Source organism: Dasypus novemcinctus, chromosome 17 (genome assembly GCF_030445035.2).
Source record: "Dasypus novemcinctus isolate mDasNov1 chromosome 17, mDasNov1.1.hap2, whole genome shotgun sequence".
In the NCBI taxonomy this organism is placed as follows: Eukaryota; Metazoa; Chordata; class Mammalia; order Cingulata; family Dasypodidae; genus Dasypus; species Dasypus novemcinctus.
This window is the reverse complement of record NC_080689.1, coordinates 57,551,618-57,571,861: the sequence shown is the minus strand read 5'-3', so window position 1 is coordinate 57,571,861 and position 20,244 is coordinate 57,551,618. Positions and strand designations below refer to the sequence as shown.

General features: G+C 39.4%; 1 protein-coding gene, 1 long non-coding RNA gene and 1 other non-coding gene across 3 annotated transcripts in view; 1 reads left to right on the top strand and 2 right to left on the bottom strand.

Annotated features, from left to right (window-relative positions):
- LOC131273981 (calcineurin subunit B type 1) overlaps positions 1-20,244 on the top strand; it is a 159,654-nt gene that overhangs the window by 50,669 nt on the left and 88,741 nt on the right. The gene's annotated exons all lie outside the window — the stretch shown is intronic.
- LOC139436760 (uncharacterized) lies at positions 3,105-9,707 on the bottom strand. The gene is made up of 2 exons (XR_011646122.1): positions 8,627-9,707; positions 3,105-6,001 (listed from the first exon to the last, which is right to left on the bottom strand). It is a non-coding gene; the product is annotated as an uncharacterized lncRNA (long non-coding RNA).
- On the bottom strand, positions 12,820-12,926 carry LOC111759609 (U6 spliceosomal RNA). Its single transcript, XR_002793539.1, has one exon. It is a non-coding gene; the product is annotated as a U6 spliceosomal RNA (small nuclear RNA).

Here is a 20,244-nt window from a genome sequence, read left to right as displayed (position 1 = left end):
TTTGAAACGGTACTTCATTTCAAAACCAGATGCTGGAGAGTCCCAATCCTGGTGTTAGCCTAGCCTAGGAGGGCTGCAGTAGAAACACTCATGTGATCTCTTCAGGATAGTGACCAGGCCAACCTGGCACAAACAGAGCTACTCATTCCCAAAAGGGGGCAAAGCCAAGAGGTGCCTGCTGTGGCAACGAGTCTCTGGCTTGACCAAAGCATGCTCCTCGTTGTAATTCTCACTTGGCATGGCATGGCACCTTACCCTCTGACCCCAGCCCCTTTCCCTACCCCACCCCCCATCTCCATCAGGGGCAGTTTATTGAGTCTACCTTTGGATTAAACTGAAGAAAAGAACGACTAAGTTCACAGAGTTGTGCTTGGCATTCCCTGCTTGGCCCGTTGAATTGCCAGTAAATTCCAGAAAGAGGAGATCAGGAACGTTCCATGCAAAGGATGTTAGATACTAAATGGATATCAGCCACTATCCATCATTAAAAAGAATAAAGTCTTCTGTTTATTTGAGCTCTTACTATATGCTCAGCCCTGTACTTTATATATTTTATCTTATTTCATTTCCTCAAAGACCCAATATAATTATCGTTCCCATTTTATATTTTATTTCCTTTTCTTCTCTCTCTCTTTCTGTTTGTTTGTTTCTGTTCCCATTTTACTGAAGAGAAAACAAAGACTTAGAAAGTTTCAAGTGATAGACTCTGGTTTAACTATTTTCAAAGCTTGCCTTCTTAGGTTCTATCCTATTCTGAAGATAGTTAAGGACTCCAATTGTTCAGAGACCTTTTTTTTTGCCCTCCATTTAATATATTGAGGACCTTGACTTTTCCTCTTCCTTACTCCTTATTTCACTATCCTTTTCAAAGGAGAGAGACAAGACAGTGAATGTAAACTTACCAATAGGGATTTGTACTGACTTCCAGACTTAATTACACATTTCTTTAAAGGCAAGAAACTATGCTTTTCAGTTCCTTTCTGTCTGCCCACAGTAGTTCCCATGAAACCCAGAGTGATTTCTCAACAACTCACTGGCCCCTTGTTCACATTTGGGGTCAAGAAGGTTAGTATTAGCATAGAACTCAAGGTTTGCAATATTCCATGGATTCAGATTATTTTTACTGTTTCCCCCTTGAAAATTCTGCTTTGAAAATTAAATTTCCAAATTGAAACATTTCATCTAATTTTTTTAGGTGAGTCTAATTTTATTGTTTTAAGGAAAACTCATCGAGGGTAGTTGGTTGAAAGTAGTAAACAAGAATAAATCTACCAGACTCTTCTTTTTCCTGGGAACTTTGAACTGGAGCTTGTTTTCATGACATAATTAGGCAGGGACTTCTGTGACTTAATTTAAAAGACTGAATTATAATCACCTTTTTTTTTTTTTCAAAACAGTTTTCTTCTCTGCCACCCCTGGATGAACCTGGCTCTGCTTCTCCAAATTCAACGATGTCAGGTCAGCAGGGAGCAAATTTGAGACTGTGCAATTCCCAACAGCTATAAGCTAGGGAGAGCTTTTCATCCCCAAGGTCTAAGCTCAACTCTGAAGGGCATGTTTTCTTTTCGATGAATGTGGTTAACTCCTATTAACAGTAATAGGCGTTACGCATGAACATAGAAGGCTCTATACCCTGAAGGGTTGCCCAAGCATGCCTTTCATCAGACCAAGAGCAACACGTTTTTACTCCTTGGCTCCATCCAAGGAGCTGGTACCTGAATAAGACTTTTAAGTGACAAAATGCCAGGACCACATGTTACTTCCGCGTGTCTCATTTAATGTAGTGGCTTTTATAAACAGTTCCTTTCTTCTCTATTCAATTCTGGACCTGCCAAACCATTGTAACCCTGCAAAGGAGGTGAAAACGCATTTCTGAACAACTTTTTTCTGCCCAGATGCCACACAACTTCTAGCAGTGAGTGAGATATACCCAGGACTACATTCGTGTCCTACTCTTAAAGGCTTGCATTCTGGTTTACCTTAGCTCTCAGGAAATGAAGAACAGGTAGGAAAAAAGAGCGACTGAAATATGACTAACAAACTGTTCAAGTCGAGACAGCCAGTTCTCGAGGGCTGGCTCCACTTGCCTGAGAGGCGAGTATCAATGCCAAATAAGCCCAAGTAAGAGGCAGCCTTGTTTGCATTGTACTTAATAAGCCCCAATGGGAAAATGGACCGTGGAATGAAATATTGCCTTTTTTTAAAAAAAGTTCTTTATTGTCTTTCATGTATCTCCTCGTTTAAAAAGGGCTAGAAAATGTGATGGTCTTAAGAACACTTAAATTCCAAGGCTTTTAAAATATTTTTTAATAGCTTTAATCTTGTTGCATATGTAGCTATGAGTAGCCACAATAGCATTTGCCATGGGTTTAAACTCAGTGATTTCTGCATTATGAAAGTTTTTACTGACAGTTATAAATTCTTTCCCTGAAAAAGGAGTGGGAAATAATATGATTAACAGTGAGGTGAAGACACCTTCATTCTTTCCAAAATTATTTTTAAGAACACAAACAACTCACCTTCTTGACTGCCAGTATTAACCTACAAAATTCAAAAAGTCAACACATAACATTTTCAATACTGTTGGCCTCAGTTCCTGGCTCAGGAGATAATAGAAAGCAGTTCAACTGGTTTTGTCTTGTTTGAGAAATTCAAATTAAAATCTCAAGGTTATTTACCTTAACTGAGAAAAAAGTAAAGAATGTGGTCTACCAGAAAGCCATAAAGACAGTTTTCCAAATATGTGGACCTTTTTAACTTAGTACCAATCTTAAGAAAAAATTTTTAAGGTGTTTTATTCAAGTCTTTCTCTAGTTGCTCTGAAAACTTTAGGTTTTATTCTCCTCTTTCAGCTACTGGCATGTCACAATCTACCCTAGGGATAACTGCCTAAGTTACTATATCCATAAATATTGTAGTGGAAAAACATTTGCAAGGCTCATTTTCAGAAGTGCACTGCAGTACCTTGAATTTGAAACCTATCTCATAAGACCAAATTTGATTCTATTTTCTACAATATAGTCAACAATGTTAAGGTTTCGATTATTATTATTTTATACATCATAACTTCAAATATATGATAGAAAGAACTTTAGAGAAGGCAATTTTAAACCGATATTACAGTTTATTATGAAAAACACTAACCAATGATGTAGAATTCTATTTTTCATATTAACCCAATATTGGTAGTTAAACAGCCTCTAGCATTCAGTCTTGGCTTGGATGAGTGATTTTTTTGGAAAGTAAAATTTGGACAAATGTATGTCATACTGGCTCATGACACTTTAATCTCTTTCTGGTTTTTTAGAAATCATAAATCAGCCCTAACTTTTAGTTTTTGAAGAAGAAATAGCACAATCTGTTTATTTACCAAAGTTAACTGAGGTGAAGCCATCACAATTAATTCTGAAACATTCCTGGTATTGTTCTAATCACAAATTATTTAGTTAAATGAGTGAATGTGCTATATTAATGGAATGCACGAAGGGAAGTTGTTTTTACACTGCATTCCTAGGCCCTGGTCAGTCTAAACTGGGAGGAGCACTGCGTTTCAGCCAAGCTTTTTTTTTTTTTTTTTTTAATTTTTTATTGATTTTGTAAAAATATTAGATTAAAAAAAAATTATATGAGGTCCCATTCAACCCCACCACCCCCACCCCACTACTCCCCCCCCAGCAACACTCACTCCCTTCATCATGACACATCCATAGCATTTGGTAAGTACATCTCTGGGCATCTCTGCACCTCATGGTCAATGGTTCACATCATGGCCCATACTCTCCCAGGTTCCATCCAGTGGGCCCTGGGAGGATTTACAATGTCCGGTGATTGCCCCTGAAGCACCATCTAGGGCAACTCCAAGTCCCAAAGGCGCCTCCACATCTCATCTCTTCCTGCCATTCCCCATATCCATCAGCCACCATGTCCACTTTTCCCATTCCAATGCCACCTTTTCTCTGTGGGCCTTGGACTGGTTGTGTCTGTTGCACCTCTATGTCAGGAGGAGGCTCAGATTCCACATGTATACTGGTTGCAATCCTCCTGCTTTCAGTTGTAGGCACTCTAGGTTCCATGGTGTGGTGGTTGTCCTTCTTCAACTCCATCTTAGCTGAGTGAGGTGAGTCCAATAAATCAGATTGTAGGAGCTGGAGTCTGTAGACGCTCAGGGCCTGGCTATCCTATTGTCAGTCCAGAGATTCAAATCCCCTAAATATATCTTAAACCCCAACACCAACTACAATTCCAGTAAAGTAGGATGAAAGTCTTATGAAAAGAGATCCCATCTGAGTCCAGTTCCATCACGCAGAAACACGAGCTCCAAAGAAGGGCCATCTGACATGGCAGTGAACCCCGTCTGCCATGACCATAGAACCCGTGGGTCTCTTTAGCCCTCAAAGGAACCAACACCTGGGGATTGCATCCACTCCATCTGTCTCCCAGACTCTGCTCAGCTGTGCACAGGGGCAATCCTTCTGACAGCCTCCAGACTCTTTTTTAGAGACTCGTAGCCATATAAACTCATTTCTGCTTTCCATTTCCCCCTTACATTAGGTCAAACAGCATTTTAAGGTCATGTTATTATATGTAGACAGGGATAGTCTGCTGATCCACATTGAACCTTTAATTCAAGGTCATTTTCTAGTTCCATCTTCAGCTGATATTTGGTAGTGATCCCTCGGTGCCAGGGAGGCTCATCCCCAGGTGTCATGTCCCACACTGGGGGGAATGCACTGCATCTACATGCTGAGTTTGGCTTCGAGACTGGCCACATTTGAGTAACATGAAAGCTGTCAGGAGGAAACTCCCAGGCACAGTGCTGCTCTAGGCCCTGTTCTTATTTCAGGCATATAGGCTCACAAGCATAGTCATTAGTATCATGCTCTCCCTGTTGGACCCTCATTCCTTCCTGGTCCTTACCGTTGCACCTGGGGGATTGCCGCTATTCCCCTAGGGACCACGACAGAGCACCTCCTCAGCCGAGCCTTTATCGAGAGACCTCACCAAGGGGCTGGGAGTGGGGTGGAGACGAGGTGTGAAGATCAAAAAGGACCCCTGGATTATCTACTTTCAGTTTTTGAGACAAAAATAATATAAAAGTAAAAACATAACAAGCAAGGAAATCAATTAAAGGGGGGAAATCTGTTTTATTTTCCTTGTCTTTTTTCGGTCTTCATTGTTCTTATTAAATTCCATTTTAATCCGTTTATAGGAGCATTTGAAGCTCACTAAGTTGAGATCTAAAAGATAGACGTGTTACTGTTGTGGAATTTAAGAGAAGTTCAATTATTTGAGTATAGAGAGGCCAGGACTCAGGAATGATTTTGAGAAGGAAAAATGGTTTATTGACGGCCGGCCGGACTCGGGAGCTTTCTGTTTGAATCCCGAGCCCGGAACAAGATTTTCAAACGTCTTTTATACAGAGAGGAAAGGCCAAATCGTCCCTTTGTTTCAGTTCTCAATAGGCTTCAATTAGCATATATCTCTTCCACATCTTAGGTAAGCTTTTAGCAAGGACTCCAGACATTTTAGATAAGCCTTGGTTTTTGCATTTCCCCTAAATACTTAAAGTTTATAGCCCTTGCTTTGTTAAACATTTCCTGGGACTGGAGCCTGCTGGTCCCCAAGAGCAGGACTGCAGCCTCTTACCGTTTCACACCCACAAGTCAAACAACTTAGTTATCTCTGAAGAGACAAAGAGCCTTCCACCCATAGCCCACATCATTACCAACAAGTAATTTGTGATTGCAGATCCTGGAGCTGAATCGCCAACATTTTCTTGTTCCAAGTAGCACACATAGCCTGCATAGACTGTTGCCTTCCAACTACATCAATCTAAAGACAAGCAGGAATATTTTCAAGCATGAGGAATGATCCTCTTCTTAAGTTTTAAACACACAGGACTCAGAGTCCAGCCTCCTGGGTTCCCTCTTTTGGCTCAGCCGCTTCTTCCACACATCCCCAGGGTGAGTTGCTTGGTCTCTTGGAATCTTTGTCTTCTTGCCTGTTAGAAGGAGAGGAGGGGTAATAATGCTTTTACTACAGGGGTGTTGGCAAAATTAATTAGTTTTTATAACGTGTTCCATTAAGTTCCTCAGGTGATGCACAAGTTAGAAATTACATGGCTCCTGATCATTGCATGAAGTTTTCAAACAGTCCTTGATTTTTCAACTCAGGCAAAAAATATAACAAATCTTTCTGCTTCAAGCTTAGGAACATTTCGGCTTTCCTAGGAACAATTATTTCCCTGGGGTGAAACTATTAGCAGGTTACAAAAGCTTATTTCCTCAGCTTTTGACTACAAATAGAGAAACTTTAATTTATGGTTGGCAGAAGCCAAAGAATGAAAGTTTTTTTTAACGCCATTTTAGTAGCTTATTCTGCCATCTATGGTGGTGTTTTAAAACTACTCACTATTGAAGGGAAATCAGTTCATCTATTTTACAATTATTTAATTTTAGCACCTGAAAGAAACCCAAGAAGCCACTTGGTGGATCTTCCCTGCCACAATAACAACATTGTTAATTAGAATTTATTGAGCACCTCTGCAAGGCAATGATATTCTCCTTTTATAGATAACTCAAGGAGCTTAAGTAACAGAGCAGAGGTCTAAACCCCACATTGCTGGATTCCACAGGTATCTTTTCACCACCTCAAACAACTTCCTCCAAGAAGTTGTGCCTAACATTTCCCTATACAGAAAGGCATTTCTTCCCTGTGTCCTTATCCTCTTTCTCTCCAACCTTAGAAATTAAACATAGCTATTCTAATAGAACCTAAATCCTAGCCACAGAAAACTCAAGATTATTCCTACATCATCAGTTAAAAGTTATTTTGAAGGATAGGTAGTTTAAAATCACTGTAAAAAGACGTTTTCATAGATATTTACTGATAAGACAAAAGCTGCACATACTCTTTCTTGAAAATTGACTTAGCTTACTCCTTTAGTGATTTTTCACAACAAATTAATATGCATGCAATTTATAAACTTTATATTGAAGTGTAATAGACAAAAATAAAATGTACTTGTTTTCTGAAATGTCTAAAATCCATCCTCTCCTCATCTTGTAGTAAGAAAGGTATTTTTCATTGCCATTTCATATCTCAATGAAATGTACTATGTAATAATGCACAAATTAACTTATGAATCTATCTATGAGTGCTTTGAAAGGTTAAACTCAATATGTAAATTCAGGTATTATAGGTAAGGTATTATTAATTGTGATGACCGTTTTAAATGATAATGGTATTTTTCTTATGCCTTTGAGCAACAAGCTAGACAACGTAAGAAAGATAGGAACAGGGAGCGGATGTGGCTCAAGCAGTTGAGTACCCACCTCCCACATGAGAAGTCCTGGGTTTGGTTCCTAGTGCCTTCTAAAGAAGATGAGCAGGGAAGCAGACTTGGCCCAATGGATAGGGTGACTGCCTACCACATGGGAGGTCCACGGTTCAAATCCCGGGCCTCCTTGACCTGTGTGGAGCTGGCCCATGTGCAGTGCTGATGTATGCAAGGAGTGCCCTGCTACACAGGGGTATCCCCCGCGTAGGGGAGCCCCACATGCAAGGAGTGCGCCCCATAAGGAGAGCCGCCCAGCGCAAAAGTGCAGCCTGCCCAAGAATGGCGCCGCACACACGGAGAGCTGACACAACAAGATGATGCAACAAAAAGAAACGCAGGTTCCCAGTGCCACTGATAAGGATAGAAGCAGTCACAGAAGAACACACAGCAAATGGACACAGAGAGCAGACAACTGGGGGCGGGGGGGAGAGGAGAGAAATAAATAAAAAATAAATCTTTAAAAAAAATAAAGAAGATGAGCAGATTCAATGAGCTGATGCAATGAGTGGATGCAACGAGCAGACACAATGAGCTGATGAATGAGCAGACACAATAGGCAGGGAGCAGATGTGGTTCAAGCAGTTGGGCACCTGCCTCCCACACGGGAGGTCCCAGGTTCAGTTCCTGGTGCCTCCTAAAGAAGATGAGAGGAGACATCAAGCAGATACAGCAAGAAAACAACAAGCAGACAGACAAGGGAGCAATCTTGGGGCAGAAAGATACTAACAGAATTTTTGTAGGCACCTCTGTAAACTATCATCACATTAAAAAAGTGATTAATAATGTGCACCATGTATAGATGTGTGTAAAATTGTGTTCATACAATTTGCTGCCACATAAATTGCATAAATCATCTTTATTGTCTATTATTGAGACAATATGGCCCCAAAGTCCAGAAGGACTAGAGACTTGAATAGCACTTCAGAGAAGTCAATCTCAAGTTGATATCCATCTTTGTCCTTTAATTTTGGTTCCCACCCCCCTGTTTAACATTCACTAACAATTAAATGGGTAAATGGATGGAGAGACCTTATGGAACTCACACCACAGTTCTAAGCTGGTAAATATGCCCACCCCACCCCCACCCCCAGCTAGGGAAGGTCTATGATGATGCTGGGACTGGGAATACATCATTTATTGAAATGCTACCCCTGAGCATGTTTCTCTAGGAAGTGTATCAGCTGTGCCCTACCTTTAACTTGAGTAAAAAGGACATAGGTCAGCAAACATCCCTCTCTATGCCAGGACTCAAATTAAACAAAAGAAAAACAGCCATTCCCCACTTGCCTTGAAAGATTGACTTGGACTTGAAGTCCTTTCTCAGGATCTATTGTGGCAGGTATAAGAGCTGAGCGTCCCTCTGGGAGTCTTGTCTCAGCTGTGCAGAGCAGCTCCCTCTTGGCTGTGGGGCTCTGCTTCATTAGTAGAAAACACCCTGAAAAAGTTCCCTGAGGGATTGAATTCAGTGCTTTTGTCTGCCTGGTGAAAAACACAGTCCTGCTCCAACAATTCCCTTGGGATATTCCCCAGAGAGCAACTTATAACACTAAACTGACCCAATTTGAAGAACAAGTTAGCTAGATGAAAGAAAACAATGTCCCATAAACCTAATGATGTGGCAGCCTTAGTAGTTTGAGTTTAATTTGCTATCAGAAATGGGTTCCTTCCAGATTGATTCCCATTCTTTTCAATATATCACTAAAAAGTGGCTGTGAGTTTTTGGGGAAAAAATTAGGTTTTTACAGAGAACTGAATATAAATGCAGGTGTAAAAAGAATGTAAGAACTTTCTTATTTAGGTGCTTGATTGAGAGTAACTTGTTATTAATGCAATTTATAATAGTGCAATATAATGGCCTATTTAAATCATTAGATTTTCTCACATATTTTCTTGAATTTGAAATTTTTACATTGTTTCAGATATGAAATATTTATTTACATGGAAATATTTCATTAAATTCTTTTATTTTATAAATCTTATACAGCCCCAGAAGTTAAATAAAACAAAAAAAGAAGTTGTGGGGTGAGGAGTAGAGGAATTAGAACTGATCCTTTTGTCAAATAATCTATCTTGCTTCATCAACAGGAATTCCATGTCAACAGAAAAAGTGGTTCCAATTTCCCTTATAAATGCATAAAGAAAACACCTCTTATGGTGAGGAAGTGTTTCCAGGTATCTAGCATTAATGCTAAAAAAGCACCATTCTCTGCAAGGAAACAAGGTATTTTGGGTACAATAAAACTCAAAAACTGAATTCTAAAGACAACTAAAGATAGATAAATAGAAATTCTCCAGGAACTGATTTCAGAGATGAAGGGTCTTGACTAATTCAGAAAGTATCAGTCATCCCCCCTCCCCATGCCGCACTAGATTTCCCTAACTCATCTAGTTACATAACTGATTCTGTGACTTGTAAACAAACAGCCCCATTGCTTGACAATTCTGGATCTGTGGGTTTGTACTGCTGTTTCCCTGTGGAGGTTGAGAGCTGCATAATGATTTATTCTTTCCCCGCCCCCTGCCTTCTTTTCCTATTTTGCTGCCTCTTTTCTGTCTAAGTAGGTTAAAAAAAAAAAAATCCAAGGGAACTAAATGTGAAAACAAACCCTGGTGCTCCAGGATTGAGGCCACCGATTGAACACCCAAGCACACGAAAGGCAAAATGCAAGGGTCTCATAGTCAGATGAGCTCCCCACAGGGAGACTACTAATAGGTGGTATTTTCAGCATCTCCTGGACTCCTAACCATATGTTTTTATATAAAGTAGATTTGATTCCCATGATTTCCCACGCATGAAACGCTCACTGGCTTCAAAGAGAGCTCTGCAAGCAAAAGCTACATGGGGGTGTAGTTCAGGAGGAGAATGGGGATAGTAGGCAGAATGTGGGTGAAGTAATGTTAGAGCTGGTACTTTAATTCTAGTGCTACCTTTCCCCGGTGTGTCCCAGTTATAATATTGACTCCTGGATTCTATATTGGCGATTAGATGTAAGCAATTACCCAGAATTAAAACACATCTAATTCCAATAGAGAAATTAGATTCCACATTTGTTGTTAGTTTGTGGGTTTAATTTCTTTTTGTTAATGTACTTTAAGTACAATTTGTGTTATTAGGTTTATGGCATACATTTATCAGCACGTTTTGCTGCTGATGGAATCTTTAGGAAACATTTTCATTATATAACAAGTTAATGCATTTAAAATAAATACAGAATAAGTTATATATTTTGAGTTTTAAAATTTCAGAAAATTCTTTGCTCCTAAGTGAAGAAAGACAGCAAGGGCTTAAAGTTCCTTAACTGATTATATGAAACTCTAGTTCTCCTTTTGTGTTTGCTATTTTAGAAGACCTTTATTTCTAAATGTTTCAAAATAATGTTCTCTCCTCTACCAGTCTGGTCATTGTAAATTATTTCTAAACCAAAGAATCTCCTGGAACATGAGAGTCTAATTTACCAGCAGCCCTTTTTCTTTAAAAAAAAAAAACCTTTGGAGGTATTCTATTAGCTGCAACAGGGCAGAAAAAGGATCTTTTGAAAGTACAGAAGGTTTCTTTGAATGTTGCCTCGGGAGGTTTGTTCTAATTCCCAGGAATATATAAGTAATTTGTGATTAAAGAATATTTGATGCTCTCTTAATAAGGAACTTACCTCTGCTTCCTTTTAAAAATCATTTTGTCCTACCCTCTCTCTTTCCCTCCTTCCCTCTCTCCTCGCTTTCTTTTTTCTTTCTTCCCTTTCTTTTTTTTTAAAGATTTATTTATTTATTTATTTAATTCCGCCCCCCCCCCCCCCCCCCCCCCGTTGTCTGTTCTCTGTGTCTATTTGCTGCGTCTTGTTTCTTTGTCCTCTTCTGTTATCGTCAGCGGCACGGGAAGTGCGGGCAGCACCATTCCTGGGCAGGCTGCACTTTCTTTCGCGCTGGTCGGCTCTCCTTACGGGGCGCACTCCTTGCGTGTGGGGCTCCCTTACACGGGGGACACCCCTGCGTGGCAGGGCACTCCTTGCGTGCATCAGCACTGCGCATGGGCCAGCTCCACACGGGTCAAGGAGGCACGGGGTTTGAACCGCGGACCTCCCATGTGGTAGACTGACGTCCTAACCACTGAGCCAAGTCCATTTCCCTCTTTCTCCCTTTCTAAATGTTATCTTAACTAAAGTAAAATCAACCACTTCCTATTTGTTTGTTTGTTTGTTTATTTATTTATTTTTGAGGTACCAGAGTCCACCTGGGACCCTGTTTGTGGGAAGCTGGCACCCAACCATTGATCCACATTGTCTCCTTTGCTCCTTTGCTTTGTTTTTTTGGGAAGGCACCAGAGATGAAATGGGACCTCCCATGTGGGAGGCAGGCACTCAACTGCTTAAGCCATATCCCCTCCCCTTTGCTTTATTTTTAAGCTTTATTTCCATATGTATATCTTGAATAAGAAGGCCCAATTCTCTCTGTCATTGATCCATGTGACTCAGCTTGGAAACAAAAATGGCAGGGCCAAGTTCTGTAAACAACAGATTAAAATGAGATTCTGAAATGAGACTTGCTGAGCCCAAGAAATCAAGAGGCACCTCTGTGTGTCTCTAGAAGGCTGCAGCGGGGCTTGCCTGGCTTTGCCCTGGCAGGTTTTATAAGGTGTGTTAGGAAACAATAGAAGCACAGACCTTTGGAGTTGGAAAGACGATGCTTAGTCTTCATCAACTCTAAGTCCCTCATTTTAGAGATGAGAAAAAATGCATCCCAGACAGGGATCTTCAACTTGAGAGCAAAATTTTTTATACCTTTTTAAAAAGTCATTTTAAGGAGCAGATGTGGCTTACGCAGTTCAGTGCTAGCCTCCCACATGGGAGGTCCCAGGTTCATTTTCTGGTGCCTCCTAAAGAAAAAACGAATAGACAATGAGCAAAAATAAACAAACAAAAACACAAAAAACACAAAACCAAGAAGGAGACAACGAGCATAAACAACAAACAAAAATAACTTGTGCAAACACGAGGGAGGCTTCTGGCAGGGGCGAGGGGTGGTGACAGAGGTCATTTTAAAGTCAAGTTCATACCAAGCAATATGTATACCCTACTAATAGACCTAGACCCCAAAATTTGTTGTGATTATTCTGTCCACATGGCAGAGAGATTGCAGGGAAGATGGGGGAAGGGGTGGCTGGTGGCAGTGGCAAGGAGTACTGGCTTGCTCCTTTGAAAAGACTGAAATAACGAGGAGCAAAATATTGGACTAAATAAGGACCCACCTCCATATTAGAAAAACATTATCATACTCGCACATCTTTAGAATGTGTTGACTACTTCACCAAGAAATCCTTCCACTGGGATCCTCTTTTCCATTTTATAAGTCTGATTAACTGATCTGTGCACTTAATTCAAACAGATTTGAAGGACAGAAATCAGATTCAAGGACTGAATGTTGCAGTATCGAATCAGGATTTAAAGACTCTACAGGATGATCTTGGTCCAGCCTCTTTATTTTTTTTCAATATGGAACACTCCACAAATTTGTGTGTCAACCTTACCCAGAGCCTATGCTAATATTCTCCAAATTGTTCCAATTTTAGCATATATGCTGCCGAAGTGAGCACCTCTGTGAGTATATTTGAGGGCACTGTCCTTCAAGTTAGCATCCTATATTAACTCATGTTATATATATATTTTGGAAGGATGAAAAAAGCTAACTGTATGAGTTCAGATATATATATTCAAATTAATACACTGCTCATCTTTTACTACATGTGTCACCCTCAATTATTGTGTTACTACAAAAAGGGAACCCAGAAAATGTATTCAGGGAATGGATGTGGTTCAAGCAGTTGTGCACCTGCCTCCCACATGGGAGGTCCTGCAGGTCCTGGTGCCTCCTGAAAAAAACAAAACGAAAACAAACAGGGAAGAGAAGCTGATGTGGCTCAAGTGATAGAGCTTCTGCCTACCATATGGGAGGACCTGGGTTTGATCCCTGCGTCCTCCTGGTGAAAAAGAAGAGAAAGTGTGCCTGCACTTCAAGCCAGTGCCTGTGCGAGTGCCCACATGGTGAGCCAGTGCCCTGCACAAATGAGTCACACAGCAAGATGATGATGTATCACAAGAGAGACAAGGGGAGAGTCAAGGTGAAGTGCAGCAGAGCTAGGAACTGAGGTGGCATAATTGACAGGGACCTGCTCTCCCCATCAGAGGTCTCCAGGATCGATTCCTGGTGAATCCTGGAGGAGAGAAAATGAGAAGAGAAGACAACACAGACAGCAAAAACAGCAGGAGGGCGGGGGGGGGGGAATAAACAAACAAACAAACAAACAGGGAAGTGAATGTGACTCAACCAGTTGGGTACCCACTTACCATAAGGGAGGTCCCAGGTTTGAGTCCTGGTGCCTCCTAAAGAAGACAAGCAGATGCTGCACCTGCCGCAAGGAGCAGATGCCTAAACGACAGATGCCACAAGCCAGCAGACCCTGCAGCCCATGGGGAATGGGTGTGAATCAGGCTGTTGGGCACTCACCTCCCACACCGGAGGTCCTGGATTCAGTTTCCGATGCCTCCTAGAGAAGGCAAGCACACAATGAGCAAACAGATGAGAGAAACATCTGGGGGAGGGAAGGGAGGGATAAAAAAAATAATAAAGTAAATAAATAAATCTTTTTAAAAAAGAATATGGTGTTTAGCTAAAAAAACAAATGAAAAATGTATTCAATCCACATATAGGAACCAAAATGCCTCTTTTGAAAAATTCAAGCCATTTTAAAAACATACATTTGGTAATTTTGAAAAATAGAAATAAAAATGGGCTTAATTTTTTTAATGATATCAAAACCCAGTGTTCCAAATTTGGAGGCCCTTTCTATGTTGTATTTTAAAATTACATGATACTTACGGGTGATTATAATACAAGCACCTATATTTTCCTTATAAATAAATGTAGGCTTGTTATTCTAAGACTCTTTTTTCTTTCTTTTTTTTTTGCTAACCAAGTTATAGTCTATCTCTATTTAGGAGTGAATTATTTCTCTTGATTTAGTAAACTTTCCCTACCATTATAAAATTAAGAACAATGTCAAAAAAATTTGTTAGCATCTTAAGAACAGACCTGCTTAAAACCCCCAACCATGAAATCTAAATTTCAAATCATATTTGTGTTTGTGTCTAGAGCCAATCTACTACAACATGATTACTGGTGATCATCCAGCACTTAAGGAGGAATTTTTAAAAAATTGAAAGTGACTTTTGAACAGTTACTCTCAGGGAGTAGGTATTTCTTTTAGCTTTTTCTAGTTGAAAGAGTGAAACAGAATTACAATCGTAAATGGAAAGTAATAAAAAGTTTCAAGTTTTCAAAATCATGGAGGTCTTGTGCTGCACTCAATAATGATATTTTTTATTAATAATGAATGGTAGCTAAACAATTCCTTTAAAATTTAAAAAGGCATATAACCTATAACATGCTGCTATTTCCTACCTCCAATGCTCTCATAGCCTTTCTGAATAAGAGAATAAGATGCCTGCCCAAGGGCCTGTAAAGGAAAATCTCCTCCTGGTCTATATTTCTTATAATAATTTCCTTTTTTTTAAAATTCTTTGACTTATTAATGTCTTCATGCCCCTGGTCTCTATAACTGGCTTCATGGATTTTATTTCAATAAAATTAACAGCTAAATATGTGAAATGAGAGATGTAAGAAATAAAAATGAATTTTTAAAAGTATAAATCCCTTTCAGAGACCTCTTTAATTTTCATTTTGATACCTTACTTTATAGAATCACAAGCTCCGACTATGAAACAGAATAACAATACAGTGTTATGGAGAATTACATATACCCGTGCTGCTGCCAACAACAGAAGTGGACAAAGAACACACAGCAAATAGACACAGAGAACAGAGAATTATGTATTCAAGCCATGAAACCACATATGTGGTTATGTGTATGGGTGGTGTGTTTTTCAGATACTTTAAAAGTTTACTTTCTTAATCCATATATCTGCTTCCTGTGTGTCTTAGAAAAACATTTACTTGTTGTATAAACAAAGTTGTTATTTTCAAAAAGTTTACTGTTACCTATGATTATCTGATGAGTGGGAGTTGAGGTAACGGTGGAAAAGATTGCCTTTCTGCTATTTCCACACAATAGCCCAAAACATTCCAAATGAGAAAGGGTTGATGAGTCTGTGGTCATGACTGTCCCCAGATGCCCCATGATTTGACTGCTTTTACAAAGTCAGAGAAATTGGACCTGGCCTTGCCTCTCATTTCCACTTCTGTTTCCTCCTGTCTGACGGTATAGGCCTCTCGTCACTGGTAGCTTTGGTGTGGCCTTCTGGGCCTGTTCTTTATGGAAGGAATCGGCTCTTATGTAAGCATGGTTCTTAGATTTAACAGTACCTCAAGCTACTCTTCCCAGAGCTCTCTGAAGCCTAATAGCTGCAATGTGTTACAGGAGCACAAGAGTTAGTGAGGGAAACTGTTACAAAACAACATGATCCTGTTTTTATTTAAAAACCAAACAAAACAATAGGGGGCATGCATGTGCAGACAGGTGTGCATATACACACACACAACATTTAACAGTATACTCTAGTGTTGAAAAGCTTGGGTTTGAAAGTCATGCAGATTTGGGTTCCATGTCCAGCCACACCACTTAAATCTCCCATTCTTCCTAGTCTCAGAAAATGACTTTTGGGAAATGGATGTGGCTCAACCAATTGGGCTCCCATCTATCATCCAGGGTTTGATACCCAGGGCCTCCGGGTGAGGGCAAGCAGGCCCACACAGTGAGCTGGCCGACATGGGGTGCCAGCCTACACAGGAATGTGGCCCCATGCAGGAGTGCTGGCTGACATGGAGAGCTGGCACAGCAAGATGACACAAAAAGAGACACAGAGGAGAGAAAATAAGAAGACATAGCAGAACAGGGAGCTGAGGTGGCACAAGAGAGTAATCGCCCCTCTCCCATTCTGGAAGGTCCCAGGATCGGTTCCTGGAGCCACCTAATGAGAATACAAGCAGATACAGAAAAACACAGTGAATGGACACAGAGAGCAGTCAATTGGAGGGGGGTGTGTGTGGGGGAGATAGGGGTGAGGAGAAGGGAATAAATAAATAAAAATAAAGTCTTAAAAAGAAAAAGAAAATGACTTTCAGTCTACTGAGAATATTTACAACATGCTAGAGACTTCAAAGTGCTTAACATTTTGTCTTCATAAACTATGACTACTCATTCCTTGGCTCTTTGGTCCACCCCTCTGATCCTTCAGGTCCTGTGAACCAGCCTCCATGGACCCCCTCTGTGCTTCTCTACCAATGCTGGGCATTTGAATGCTCTGTGGGGCTCAGAAGTCTTAAACCCAATGTTCATAGTACCTAATCCTCCCATCCCACCTCTGTCTAAACACCTTGTGGCCCCTGCCTGCCCAAGGCCCACCTATGTTCCCCCGTCACAGGAGCATGCCCGCTTCCACCACTGCTTCATTTGAGCCCTGGGAGACTCTTCTCATGCTGGCAACTCTGTAAGGCTTGACTCTTATTCACACACCCTTTGAGCACCTGCATCTCTGTCCTCAGCCTCCAAGACCAGTCTTTTCTCAAAGCCCAAGCAAATGATCAATATTAACATCTTCTTGTGTCTAGATTAATGAGATTTTACACTGAAAATATCCATTGCTAATTAGACCTTGAATCATTTAAATATTTAGATTTAACTTAAAGAGAATACTACTAATGTAATATGCTTCATTTTATCCTATATCATTAAGGATTTCCTTATGTTGCATAACTTAGAAAAGGTAAAAATAAGAGATATACTCACATTTAAAGACGGACCTTAGGGTTCCAGACTTCTTAGAAGAAAGTTTTTCTTCTGAAACATCAAGAAGGTCTTGCAGTGAACAATGGATTAAAATGTATCATGGTGGGTAGTACTCATTGCAATTTAATTAACTGCATGATAGATGGAGGCTTTGTTCAGCCATAGCCAAGTGTTTACACAGAATTGTAGACATTGCAATTAATTTTAAAGTACTTTCTGTAATCTGCTTTCTGCAAATACAACCATTCTCTGGTTCCTGAAAGTAATTGCTAGTCTCAGATTGTAGAGGGTCCTAAAAGAGGAAGCAAGTAAAAAAGAGAACCCAGAGACAGAGTGTGGGTGTGTGGGCTGGAAGGGTGACAAGGGTCAGGGTGTGAGATTATGACCTCAAGGGAGAGGTGATGACCAGAAGGAGAAGCGCTAAAGTCTGGGTTTCTAGGACTTGGATATAATCGTTATGCCAGACCAGAGGCTCTACTGTTGCCTCTTTCATTCACTCTTTTTTTTTTTAAAGATTTATTTTATTCGTTTCTCCCCCCACCCCACCCCCAGTTCTTCCCATTTCCCCCATTGTCTGCTCTCTGTGTCCATTTGCTGCGCATTCCTCTGTGTCTGCTTGTATTCTCACTAGGTGGCTCCGGGAACCAATCCTGGGACCTTCCAGAATGGGAGGGAGGCGATTATTCTCTTGTGCCACCTCAGCTCCCTGTTCTGCTATGTCTTCTTATTTTCTCTCCTCTGTGTCTCTTGTTGTGTCATCTTGCTGTGCCAGCTCTCTGCATTGGCTGGCAGTCCTGCGCGGGGCGGCTTTCCCATGGGGGATGGCATTCCCATGGGGGGCAGCACTCCTGTGTGGGGCTGCAGTCCCGCATGGGCCAACACTCCTCGTGGGCCAGCTTGCCATGTGGGCCAGCTTGCCCTCACCAGGAGGCCCTGGGCCTCGAACCCTGGACCTTCTATATGGTAGATGAGTGCCCAATTGGTTGAGCCACATTCGTTTCCCTTTTATTCACTCTTCACAGTTCCCCCTTGTTTTTTCACAAAGTCCATTTGTTTCTGGGCAAACTGTGGTTATAGAGCTACTGACTTGAAGGTGGCTGACACACTGGGAAAGGACACAAGTCTGTTCTGGATTGGAAATGCTCTAAGAATAAGGGTGGGAGTCTTCTCTGCATAGGCCAAATAATGAATGATCATAGCCATGCCTTGCAACTAAAATAGACAGCAATTTTGACATAATGGAAAATGCAAATTGAGACTAACCAAGTAGAATCCCATTGACAATATTTGGGCCTAAGGTAGACTAGGCCTGAAATTCAGTTGCCTCTGGGCAAAAGTAATCTTATATTTCAACATCTCTCTTCCTTCTGATTTGCCACTTAACAGTGATTTAGAGAACTATATCTGGTTTTATGACAGTTTGAAAATGTTCTTTAAAACAGAACAGGGTTGATTCACAGAAGGAAAATCATTTACCAAACATTTAATTTTTACTAAAAGTACACAATATTTAATAAAAAATTTTTTTAGAATGACCATTAACTTCATAATTCTGATAAAATGCATAAAATATATCTAAAATGCAATCTTCAGAATTTTAGCACTAGTGCAACTGGACAATTATTCAGAAAAACAAGTCCTATTTACAATATTAAAACTTTTATACATATGCATTTTATACATTCTTTTCAAAAGATCTTATCCTTTAAAAAGTCATAGTGATTAATTTTACTGATTTCATAATTTTGAATAAGCAGGCATGGCTCACTTACCAAATTGTTACAATATATATTAAATGGTATATTCTTATTTCTATAGTTATATTTCTTCAAAATATGCTTTGTTCACTACTCTTCTATTTTTTGGAAGAATAGCAGTACAGAGAAAATGCTACTCAATATTTTAAATTTGGTTCCTACAAATCTGTCCTGAAAAAAACTTTGTAATAATTAAAATCATTACAAAGAGAAATGATATAACCAGTTAATTTTTAAAGACATTTCTATTTTAGAAAGGAAAAACCCATTCAAAAAGTAAGACAGAATGAGAATTAACTGCCTAAAATGGAATTCAGACTTGCAAACATATCTAGTTATGGTTTTATTTTTGTTAAAGCAAATTGTTTTAATGTATTGGTAGAATATAGAAGTAGAGGAGCTATATGTAGTTACCTTTTTTACAAATAATAGGCTGGTTTTATTTCCTATCAGTTACTTTCCTTAGGGTATCATGGAGAGAAAAAACAATACTATTTACAATTTCATGTAATTCTATGAGTAGTGTATGGGCTTGGATAGTTATAGGAAAATCATTAAGTAAATTATGACATATAATAACATTACCAAATACATAAAAATTAAAAATAATATTCTTGAAGAATATTTAAAGATACTGGAAATGTTCCTCAAATATTTAGTTGGAAATTATATGTGTACACACATACATACACACACAGAAAAAAGACTGCATATACATTCAAATATAAGCAATGATTATTTCTTGGTGATAAATTAGATAATTTTCCTTTCTTTGTACTTTTCTGAATTGAACACATTTCCTATAATAATAATAAACTTATTAATGATCCAAGAGTCTTCCTTTTTGGAAACCACAGTCTACCTTGAGAATTCTCTGAGGAAAAAAACTCCAACAATTAAAAGAACTGGGTTCAGTATATTTCAAGCTTAAAATCTTGATTCAGCACTGAGGAATATTCTTTTTAGATGGAAAATAAAACTGAAATCCTGATCCTTTATTTATTAAAAATTTCTTAAGAATCTTTGTGAGATGACAAGATTTATACTTTATCCCTTACTATATTCTCTCTTAATTAAAAAAAAAATCTCTGTATTGTCTTGATTGCTACTTGAAAATCTGTATTTATGCCATGGAGAAAGTGTGAAGATCAGATTATAACAAAAAATGTAATCTTTAATGAAAACCAAATTCAAGTTAACGAAGTAACTATCTATGAAGCTGCTAAAAATGTTTATAAACTTAATTTTTTTGTTTGTTGTAATATATTGTTTAATATCAATAAAGCTATGTAAAAACAAATTTGAATATAGAACATATACTTTTCAGTAAAGTACTAGCAATATTCTTCAAA